We start from the raw sequence: 12,151 nt of genomic DNA, 5'->3' as shown, positions 1-12,151 counted from the left end.
AGACCTGCCCCATCCCCTTGTGTTGCTCCATGCTCAACATGCCCCACAGGGAACTTCTTTGGGGTCTGCCAGCAACCTCCTTTGCAGTCTCCCAAAGGAGTGGTGGCCATCCCTGCCTCTTGGGCTTGCTGTGCTCATGACTGGGTAGACAGGAGGCTGGGGGGAGTGAAAACCGGGCCCGAGGTTCCTGTGCTAGTGGTAGAGCTGGCCTTGCTGCCTGAGTTCATTGACCCCACCCATCCAGCAGGTGACTCTACCCTTGTCACCACCTGGGACACTGTCTCTGCTTGTCTGGGTCAGCCAGGGTTCAGGACAGGAGCTTTCAATGACAGGTTCAGTTTGAGCGCCATAGCTAAGGTCCCACTGCCCCAGATGACTCGTAAATGAGACACGAGAGAATGGACTCAGGGAGATCTCGGGCCACGGGAAAGAAAATAACAGGTTATCTCAGAGACAGCAGGACACATTCTCACACGAGGTGCTTCCCTCTGTGTGAGCCCAGAGGGAGGGTGTCTATGCCATCGTCCTGTGTGTACCTAGTATACGCCAGCTGGTTCCTCATGAAGCAGGGCAATGGGCTGTGGGTCAGTTTCAACAATGGATGTCCTCAGCGTCTCACCCCGTGCCCTACAGGACTCTGGCAGGCATGTTTTCTCTTCTGGTACCCATATTGGTGAGGTGTCACCGAGGACATCTGTGGCGCCTGTCCTCTAAGAGCCTGTGAACGACATAGAGGTACAGGGCCATTCCAGTAGGAGACTTGGCATGAGTGCAGGCCTCAGGAAGACAGCCAGGGAGGGGGACGAGCGCTTCAGGGGCACAGAAGGAGCACCACTATCCCCTCCTGAGTGGAAGGGGAAATCGAGTCTCTGTGAGTATAGTTAGCATTGGAGATTGGATCCTAGCTGGGGTCTCCAAGTTCCGTAGGGGGTTACAGTGTTGGGAGAGGACTCCAGGCAGCTGAGTGACAGCTGGCTCTTGCTAACTTCCATTTTCCACACCTGGGAAGGGGCTCTGTGTACAGCTCCATGCCCCAACCAGGTGGGTTGAGCAGGGACAGCTTGGGTGACTTAACTGGTTTCAGACCAGAGGGGAGACAGTGGCCACAGAATGTTTCTGTGCCACCAAGAGGCTATGAGAAGTCCTGGCCTTTGCCACTCCTGCTGGTGAACGCTAGAGATCTGAGGATGGCCCATTGGTGTCTTCCTAGGCAGCACCAGGCAGCTGGTGATGTCAAGCAGAGGGCAGAGTGCTGGTTAAACTCTGCCCAGCCTTGGGTGTCTCGTTGACCTTAGGCCTCAGGCTGCGGAAGTTTACAGGAGCTGGGCTGCTAAGCTTCCCCATCACGCTAGGACCTCAACAGGCACCCCCTCCTTTTCCAGATGCATGCCACCATCATGGTAGCGATGTCAGGCAGAGGACAAGAAGCCTAGGAGGATTTGAGTCAGACCCAGGCTTCTGACTCAGTGGTTTGGGAGGGATCACAGCCCCCATACCTCCTTGGACAGAGCATAGTCCTTGTAGGACCCAAGGCCAACAGCACCCTGGTTTCCTTCCCCTCTCCATTGTATCTGCTTTTTCTCTCCCCCACTCTCCATGGAGATACCCCCCACACACAGCTGGGCCCTATGGACTTGGGGCTCCCTTTCCCTGTCAAGCACAAAAGGAGGTCTGGGAAACATGGATTCTACATTACTTTATAGTTGCAGGGGTCTTTCAAGAGACTTGTGTCTCATCCAAGGTTAAGCACAGAGTGAGAGATTGGGAGCCCCATCTTCTGCCTTCTGAGATGACATAATCTGCACAGTCACAGGCCATCTTGCCTGGGTGGCCCCCAATCCACCTGGAATGTAGCAATCAAGGGGCTATTTCCCAGGGAACTGGCACCAGTCTCCGCTCCATCTGCCCCTAATGACTCTTGGTCTTCAGAGAATCTTGGGGTTCCAGGCTTTTCCCATGTAACCAATAAATCCCACTTGTTACCCCTGGGGTACCCCTAACCTTGATCCACAACCCCTTTGAGTGTGAGCAGGAATCCCCAGAGTTTATGGAGGATGGGCTGGGCTAGCCATCTAGTGCTACCCCCACCCTGACACTCCCGCCCCCTGGTGCCCACAGCTCTTGTCTGGGTGCCCTGGCCCCTCCCGCAGCGTTACTGCCTGTGTATAGTATAAATATATATATTTTCTATATATAAGATGTATAATATAAGGCTCCACAATATATCTGTGAGTGTGTGTGCGTGCGTGTGTGTGGTGAAGGGCGGCCCCCAACTTGGGCCCTGCTCTAGACCCTCCCCCACCTGGTTAAGCCTCTCCAGAGTGGATCCAGTGGCCCTGTGGCATCCTCTTCTATGACATCCATCCATCCGTGGTGAACCAAGTGAAGGTGGTGACTTCTGGTGATATGGTAATAAAGTGAAGACTTCCAACTCACCGGGGGCTCTGTCACTGTTTCTTCGTCGGCCCCGCGTGTGGCTTCAGCTTGTTTATCCCCTCTGTCTCCCCTGCTCTGGGCCAAGTTTTATCTGCTTATTATTGTTTGGTTAACTTGTTTCTTCCAAGTCAAAGTTGCATGTATTCTAGGCTTGCCTCAAGTTTGCGCTGTAGCTGTGGATGACCTTGAACTGTGTGTGTGTGTGTGTGTGTGTGTGTGTGTGTGTGTGCGCGCGCGCGCATTTGACACACATGCCATGATGTGCCTGTGGTAAGCAGAGGACAAGTCTGTTCTTCTACCTTTACTTGGCTTCAGGGGTCAAATTCAGATCGCCAGGTTTGTGCAGCGAGCACCTTTGCCCACTGAGCCGTCTCACCAGCCCTTCACCTTAGTGTTTTGGGACATGATCTTCCCCTGAACCTGGAGTACACCAATTCAGCAATTCTAGCTGGTCAGTAGTGCAGGCGCTCCAAGGATCCTCCTGCCTCCACCTTCCCATATCAGGATTATAGACATACTCGGATCCTCGTACTTAGATAACAAGCATTTCAACCATTCTGATCCTGCCTCCACCTCCTAAGTGCTAGGATGATAAACACTTGACAGCACTCCTTGTTTATGCAGCATGGGAGAGAGAATCCAGGGCTCCGCGTGTGCTAGAGCACTGTACAGACTAAGCTATATTCCCAGCCCAAATAGATTTTTTCTAAACATTTACATATTTACTGGGGCGGTGGGGGAGGGGTGCTCTAGCGCACATGTGGAGGTCAGAGGACAACTTCAGGGAGCTGGTTCTTTCCTTCCACCATGTGGATCCTAAAGATTAAACTCCAGTCACCACGCTTGACGGCAAGTGCCTTTTCTCACTGAGCCATCTCACGAGCTCCACACAGGTTCTTTGTTTGAGTCTTGTTTTTTTGAGACGGGATCATCTCACTATGCAACTTTGACTGGCCTGACATTCATTACATAGACGAGGCTGGCTTTAAACTCCCAGAAATCCTCCTGCCTCTATCTCCTGATTGTTGGGATTAGAGGAGTGTGCTACCACTCCCGGGTCATTGTAAATGTTTTAACAATTTATTCATGAAATTATAAATATTTATTTTTATGTGTGTGAGTGTTTTGTCCGTATGTATGTATGTGCAGCACGTGTGTGAAGTCTGTGCAGAAATTAGAAGGGGGCATTGGATCACCTGGAACTGGCATTCTCTGTGGCCGTGAGCCGTGATGTGGGTGCTGGGAATGGAAACCAGGTCCTCTGCAAGTGTAGCAAATGGTTTTAACTGCTGAGCCATCTCTCCAGCCCCCAGTTTGTTTATGGAATTTGATTTCCTCAATTACAAAGATAAGGTTATCGTAAAATTGCCTTTTTTAATGATGAAGCATCTTGAGGTTACAGTTCTCTTCTGCAGAGTGTGGTGAACTTTTTTTTAAATATTTATTTATTATGTATACAATATTCTGTCTGTGTATATGCCTGCTGGCCAGAAGAAGGCACCAGACCTCATTACAGATGGTTGTGAGCCACCATGTGGTTGCTGGGAATTGAACTTAGGACCTTTGGAAGAGCAGGCAATGCTCTTAACCTCTGAGCCATCTCTCCAGCCCCTGTGGTGAACTTTTAATTTGATTTCTGTGTCTGATGTTTGCTTTGTGATATTGTAAATTCTTTTAAGAAGTTTTTCCCAGGGCTGAAGAGATGGCTCAGTGGTTAAGAACACTGCCTGCCCTTCCAGAGGACCCAAGTTCAATTCCCAGGACCCACATGGCAGTTTAAAATTGCCAATAACTCCAGTCCCAGGAGATCCAGCACCCTCTTCTGGCCTCTGGGAACCAAGCGAGCGATTCACAGATAAACATTCAGGCAAAATACCCATATATGTTTAAAAAAAATAAGTAAAAGACAAAAAGACTTTCCTTTTTGGTTCTTTGAATCAAACCATGAGCTTTAATGCAATCTTCAGATACATCTTTTATTTTACAGTTTGCTATCAAAAGTCCCTGCCCATGTGCTGGCTGTGCTGCCTGTTCCTCGGCACCAGCGCTGCGTTTGTGCGCACCCCACACCATCTGGCACTTTCACATGAAACCCTTCTCTTACCGTGGCCCCGGTGGGCTTCTGCCACCGCTCACTTTGTTGTTACTCTCCACCTGGGCACAGATCCTTGCTCCCTGTTCTCTTGCAGCTCCATGGGGTCACAGACTGCTCAGCCATACGAGTGCATGCCAGGCGGGCAGGCCAACTCCTAGGCACCTGTGCTGCCCGCCACCTACCACGCTTGCTGGCCTGAGCCTGCAGGAGTGCCATCTGGCGTATCTCCTCTGCTCCTCGGCGTACTGCTTTGTATACTGGGTGTACTTACAAAATGAAAGTGCAAAGGTAAAACCAGAGGCTGGGGAGGTGGCTCAGTTGGTAAAGTGCTTGTGCAAGCGTGAGGATCTGAGTTTGACTCCAAGCATCCGCAAGAAAGGTTGGGTGTGACTGTGGGCACTGATGGCTTGTATTCGCAGGACTGTGGGCAGATGGTGACAGCAGGTCCCCGGGCTTTGTTGGCCAGCCAGTCTAGCTGAATGTTTGAGGTTCAGTGAAAGAACCTGTCTCCAAAAACAAGGTTGACAAGGTTGACAGCGCCTGAGGAATGACATTAGGTCTCCACATACAAAATCAGATGCACATGCACACATGGGAACACACACATGCGCACATGAATAAAATTATTTAGAAATTCAGGATGGCTAAGTCAGAGTGCTGACTCAGGTCTTCTGAGGACAGGATCCTGTTTAACGACATAGGTGGCATGCCCACAAGTCTGCCCTGCTTAGAATGTTAACTCCAGCCCTCCCATGTCTCCTTTTTTTAAAAAAGATTTATTTATTTATTTATTTAGTGTGTATACAACATTCTGCCTCCATGTATGCCCACATGCCAGAAGAGGGCACCAGATCTCATTTTAGATGGTTGTGAGCCACCATGTAGTTGCTGGGAATTGAACTCAGGACCTCTGGAAAAGTAGTCAGTGCTCTTAACCACTGAGCCATCTCCCCAGCCCCCCATGTCTCCTTTCTATGATTTTAGGCCTTCATTTTCTTCTCTCAGTTTCCCTGTCAGCTCCACCTGACCGTGGGCTAGAGCTAACCCTTTGTAAAGCATAATCCACTTCACATCTATCAGCGTCTGACAGGTCCCATTTTATGGAGGAACTGGGTCATGGCACTGGGTCACGTGAGCAGAACCTGACCCCACCCCACCTGACTCTTGCTTTGAAACCTGCTGGGGACTTGGCTCCTTTCTGCCGAGTTCGTTCTGTTACGCTTCATACGCTGGATGTCCTTAGCTTGTTTAGTTTTGCTTTCGTTCGTGTGCTTATTGACAGTGCCGGGGACAGAATCCAAGGCCTCATACATACCACTGAGCCATATCTCAGCCCCTTAGAACTTGCTCTTAGGGTAAAGATTCCCGGTTCTGTATGTTTCCGGACTGGTAATTTCTCCCTTGCTCATTATCTGTCTCCTTTGCTTCCCAGCTCTAGACTCTCTGCCAGCTGTGTCCCATTTGTATGCCCTACAAATGCTCCTTCAAAAATTTGAGAGAGCCGGGTGCTGGTGGTGCACGCCAGCACTCGGGAGGCAGAGGCAGGCAGATCTCTGTGAGTTCAAGGCCAACCTGGTCTACAGAGGGAGTTCTAGGACAGCTAGAACTACATAGAGAGACCCTGTCCCACCACCCGAAAATGTTCACATGTATTGACCACTTATTAGGTGAAAACTATGGCCAGAATCACAGGAAGCAAAGGTTTGTACCACTATAACCAAAGCATTAAACAGTATCGCTCCACAAAGAAGGGTAAGTCACTGAGAAAGGTATGGGGCCTCTTTTATTAAGGGCTGAATTCCTCTCTTTCACCATGTGGGTCTGAACTTGGGCCATCAGGGTTGGCAGCAAGGGCAGCAAGTACATTACCTGATGAGCCAGTTCACTGGTCCAGAGCTGGAGTTAATAAAGAGTTAACAAGGAGCTGGGCAGTGGTGGTGCATTCCTTTAATCCCAGTCCTTGGGAGGCAGAGGCAGGTGGATCTCTGAGTTCAAGGACAGCCTGGTCTACAGAATTAGTTCCAGGACAGCCAGGATTGTTACACAGAGAAACCCTGTCTTGAAAAACAAAACAAAACAAAACAAAAAAATCAGGGCTGGAAAGATGGCTCAGAGGTTACGAGCACTGACTGCTCTTCCAGATGATCCAAATTCAATTCCCAGCACCTATATGACGGCTCATACATGTTTGTAACTCTAGTTTCAGGGGACCTGACACCCATGGCAAAAATACCAATGTACATAAAAATAAAATATAAAAAAGAATAAAGGTAAAGTGTTTTTAAAATTTATTTGTTCTTATTTTATGTTCATGTATGTCTTACAAGGGTGTCAGATCTTGGTGTTACAGACAGTTGTGAGCTGCCATGTAGGTTCTGGGAATTGAACCTCTGGAATAGCAGTCAGTGCTCTCAACCTCTGAGCCATCTCTCCAGCCCAGGTAAGGCAAAAAAAAAAAAAAAAAAATCATTGCTGTCAGGCAGTGGTGACATGTGCCTTTGATCCACTTGGGAGGCAGAGGCAAGAGGATATCTGTGAGTTCAAGGACAGCCTGGTCTACAGTGAGTTCTACAACAGCCAGGGATATGTAGAGAGACCCTGTCTCAAAAATAAATCAAAATCAAATCAAACAGCAATAACAAAAAAATCTCAATAAGCCAGGCAGTGGTGGCACACTCCTTTAATCCCAGCACTCGGGAAGTATAGGCAGGGAGACAGATCTCTGAGTTTGAGGCCAGACTGGTCTACAAGAGCTAGTCCCAGGACAGCCAGGACTGTTACACAGAGAAACCCTGTCTCGAAAAACAAACAGCAAAAAAAAAAAAAACAAACAAAAACCCCAATAAACAATCAAGAATCACCGTGGACAGACTTCTCTGGGTGGGTCTATGAGAATATTTCTTGAAATGTTTAACTGAAGAAGGAAGACTTACCCTGAATGTAGGTAGCACCAACCCCTGGGCTAAGGGAAAAAGTGACCTGGATACCAGCACTCTCTTTGCTTTGCTTCCGGAGTCTGGAGGCAGCAGCCTAATGCTCCTGTTGCCATAACAATACCCCTGCTGTGATGGACAACTCAAAACCCAAAACCAACCCAAAACCCTGAGCCAAAATAAGCCTTCTTCTCCCTGTGCACTTTTGTCTCAGCCTTGAGAAATGCCACTCGTGCATTCTCCGTGGCCTGCACTTCACCTTCAGACCTCAGGTAAGATGCCACTTCTGGGGGGGTGGGGGGCTTTCTCAAGCCCAGTCTCTGGCCATGGCACCCTGACAGGGTCTGCAGTCTTCTCTATTTCCCTGCTGAACTGTAGGCTCCATGAGGACAAGGAACTTTGTTTACATTTTGCTTTGTAATTGGCACATGCGTGTGCGTGTGCATGTGTGTGTGTGTAATTGGAATATATATATATATATATATATATATATATATATATATATGTAATTGGTTAATTGTTATATATTTTAGTCAGCCCCACTGAGCCCAGGCTGGCTTGAACTCATGGTGATCCTACTGCCTCAGCTTCCTAAAGTACTGGGATTGCAGGCATGTGCCACCATGTCTGGCTCTGAAAATTTTCAAGTACATGCAACCAAAGAGCCCTGCAACATGAATCCCCTCTCTCTCCCAGCCCAGATCCTTTAGGGATCAAGCCTTGACCCCACCAGCTCCATCCCTTCCTGGTGCTTTCCTTCGTTAAAGGATGATAGAACAGTCCCCTCTCCATAGTTCATCATGCTGCTGTGGGGCTGGTTATAGCACTGAAAGCAAGTTTTCCCGTGACTATCTCCAATAGCAAAAGGAATAGATTTATCTATTAAAGTGGCCAGTACTGGATGGACTCAGGAGACAGAGGCAGGCGGTGAGTTCAAGACCAACCTGGTCTACCTATGAAGTTTCAGACAGCCAGGACTGTTAATATAGAGATATCCTGTCTCTGGTGTGGGGTGGGTAGGGTGGAAGAAGCCAGAACTGGCACCACCCAGGCACATGGCGAAATTCTGCAACAGAAAATACAGAAAGGAAGGAGCCCTGTCTAGTGGTACTTGCCCTCTTGTTAGGCAACAAGGCTACAATAACTCTTTGGGGTGCTAGGCAAAATGAAGCAATCCAAGGGGAAGATGACAAATCTTTTATTGATGTGGGATTGCAGCCTCCCTACAACATTTTACTTCTTCTCAGTGTCCTTTAGGGTCCAGATATCACCTGCTCAAGCCAACATCTGCCTGCAGCAGCAGAACACCAGGTCGGGGATTGACTAGAACCCACAGGTGGGGTGGGGTGACAGGTGTATACCTGTATATTCCAATTACACACACACACATACACACGCAAACGCATGCGCCAATTACAAAGCAAAATGTAAACAAAGTTCTTTGTCCTCATGTATACAGAGGGCCTCAGTGCAGACTTCTGACCTGACCTAAGGTGCTGCTAGCCTTCGCCTGCTTTGTGTGCTGTCGGAAGTGGGGAGGTCATCGTACAGTTATTGGATGTTCCAGAAAAATGTGTGCACCCAAAGGCAGCCTGCCCATCTGGAGACCCATGATAAGGCCATGAACCAGCCTTAAATGGTTATCAGGACCAGCAATTGCAGTAGAAGCAGATCTTGAGCTGATCAGAAAGAATCTGCATGTGATACATCTGTCTGTCCTGGGGAAAACAAGACGCATTCTAGAGCTTGGCTTCTAGGCATACAGAGGGCCAGCAGTCCTCCTTCTATGAATCAGCCGGTCCTTGGAAGCTTAGAACCTGGCAAACAGAAGGTGCTAACTTGATGCTTATTCTGCCAAGTGCCATGCTGAGCCCAGGGTTGTCTTCTTCATGTCTGGATAACTATAGAGAATCTGGTATGAAGAGACAATTGTGAGGAGCTAGGGAGACTCCAAGCTGTAGTTCGAGCTCCCCACTTAATCTCTTGGGGACCATCAAACCGGCATGCCTCAGTTTCCTTCATTTATCAACATACTGATTCCTCTCTGTATGGGCCTTTAAATAATTTGATGTTGTAAACATTTGCTAAGCCTTAAGGAGACCTAGGATCAAAACCAATCAACCAAACAATCAAACAAACAAACATGTATGGTGGTGCTCACCTTTAATCTTAGCACTTGGGAGGCAGAATCAGGTGGATCTCTGAGTTGGAGGCCAGCCTGGTCTACAGTGATTTCCAGGACAGCCAGGGCTACACAAAGAAACCCTGGCTTGGAAAAAAAAAAAGTTCCCCTTCAATGCCATGATTCCTTCTCTGTCTCCTGTTCACCGTCCATAAACTCTGGAGAGCTGTCTGCTCTAAGGTCTCCATGTCTGTATTCCCAGCCAGCCCCGGGGTCATTGCAGCTCACACGATTCCACCTGAATGATCTCAGCTCAAGGCTTCTAAATGGAATCCAGTGAGCTGCCAATCAAATCTTTCTGAAAGATCTCACACCATTGCTCACATCCTCCTTGCACACTCACGTCTTTCTTGCACACTCCTCCTCCATCCTGCCCACCCTTGCCATCCTGCCCCTTCCGCTGCACCATCTGTGTTGCTTCTGCAGGCTCAGCTTCTGTTCTGAGTTCTAGCCTTCTATTGACTTCTCATCTCAGACACAGCAAGCTCAGCATGCTGGAATGGAGCACACTTCCTTCTTTCTCCTTGTAACCCTGCCTGCTCCTGAGAAGAATCTGCAGGGATCTCTGACACCTCTCCCCATCACACTGTCTTAGGCTGTTTTCTGTTGCTTTAACAAAATACTTGATACTGGATTATTTATTTACTGAAATAGGATGTCATGTAGTCTAGGCTGGTAGCAAACTTCTGATCCTCCTGTCTCTTTTTCTCAAGGGATGGCGTTACAGGCAAGTGTTCACCATGCCTAGTGAGGCCAGATAATATAGAAAGAAAAGAACTTGTGTTTGGCTCAAAGTTCTAGAGGTTGGGAAGCCCAGGAGCACAGCCCCTGTATCTGATGTCTTCCTACTTCATCATGGTATGACAGAGCATCACGTGAAGAAGGAGCAAGCATGTTATCTGGTCTCTACTAATTTCATCACAGGGCCCTGACTTCATTTAATCCTAATGCAGCCATCTCCCAAAGACCCTACCTCAATTACAGTGACCAACTACTATCTGAGTTTTAGGTTTACATTTCCAAGAGCTGAACTTTTAGAGGATGCAATTCAGACTACCTGAAACCAATACCCAAGCCCCAGTGATTTTATACCTTAAATAAAATCCACCCTCTACCACCAGCCACGTCAGTCACTATCATTGCTCTCCTACAATAGCCCTTTTTACTTCACCTTTCTATCCATTCAATTTCTGTAAAACTTTATTTAGTTCTCAGTAGTCAGAGAATCAGTGGGCCTGTGTCAAGAGCTTACTTAGCAACCAATGATTTTCTTTTTCTTTTCTGTTTTTTTTTTGTTTTTGTTTTTTTTGTTTTTTTTGTTTTTTTTTGAGACAGAGTCTGTCTACATAGCTCTGACTGTCCTGGAACTCACTATGTATGTAGATCAGGCTAGTTTTAAACTCACAGCGTTGCCTGCCTTTGCTTCTCATGACCTGGGATTAATGGCATGACCACCGTACCCTGCACAGCTCAGTAACTTTCCATTCGATCTCCAAGTGAGCGTCCAAACTCCAGCCTGAAGCCACATTCTCTTCATTCCTCCTTTCTCTGTTTCAGCCTTTGGGCCGACTGTGACCTGGCATGCTTCTGTTTACACGTTTTTGAGATAGGATCTTGTTATGTAATTGTTACAGGGAGGTCTCCAGTTCCCTTTGTTGTCTGCCCCAGCTGCAGTCTTGGTTCTCGTGCTTTTGAGAAAGATGAATTCAGGCAGGACATAGTAAGCAAGTTTAATTAGAGCAAACAAGGGCACATACAAGAGAAAGAGCAAGTGAACCCAAGCATCAACTGCCCCATCTTAGTGGACAAGATGCTTATATACTTCTGTTCCTTATTCCCTTCCCTAGAGGTGAGCATTTCCAAGAGAGGAGCCCATTTTCTCCACAATTCACTCTGGCTGAATTCTGAGTATGAGATGCAGGAATACGTATGAGGCTCAAAGTACCATTAAAATGGAAAAGTTCACTAGGGAAGAGGGTAGCAGACCTCTGTCCTCCTGGAGAGGACGTTCTCTAAGGTTGCTTAGGTCTGACCTGGTTAAGGTCCACCACTTGTCACTCATCATTCTTAACTTCCTGTTGTTGGCTTCCTGGAGTGGCCCATCTGGATTACACTGTCACTATCTTTATGTCTTGAGTGTCAGCCCACTGTTATCTTTACATCCTGTTTCGGGGCCCTGAGCTGCCCCAGTTGTGGGACCTTATTCTTCAGGTCTTATTTTTTGGGAGCCTATTTGTCAGCCTCTTCCAGAACGAACCTAGACTATCCTCAAACTTGTTATCCTCCTGCCTCAGGTCCTTAAACTCTGACATTACAGGTGTGACTGGACGCTCTCCACGCCCAGCTTCAGCACCGGTCTTGAACAAACATACTCCTGCTTTGGGCACCAGCAGTTCCTGTCAGGTGCCATTTGACGTAACACGGCCTTGCTACTGTCCATAAACTTCACTTTCGAGCATTTACAACTACCCGGAATTGCAGTCTTCCCCAATTCGAAGGTCAGCT

This window comes from Arvicola amphibius, chromosome 9, assembly GCF_903992535.2.
Source record: "Arvicola amphibius chromosome 9, mArvAmp1.2, whole genome shotgun sequence".
NCBI classification, from domain to species: domain Eukaryota; kingdom Metazoa; phylum Chordata; class Mammalia; order Rodentia; family Cricetidae; genus Arvicola; species Arvicola amphibius.
Note: the sequence above shows the minus strand (reverse complement) of the source record.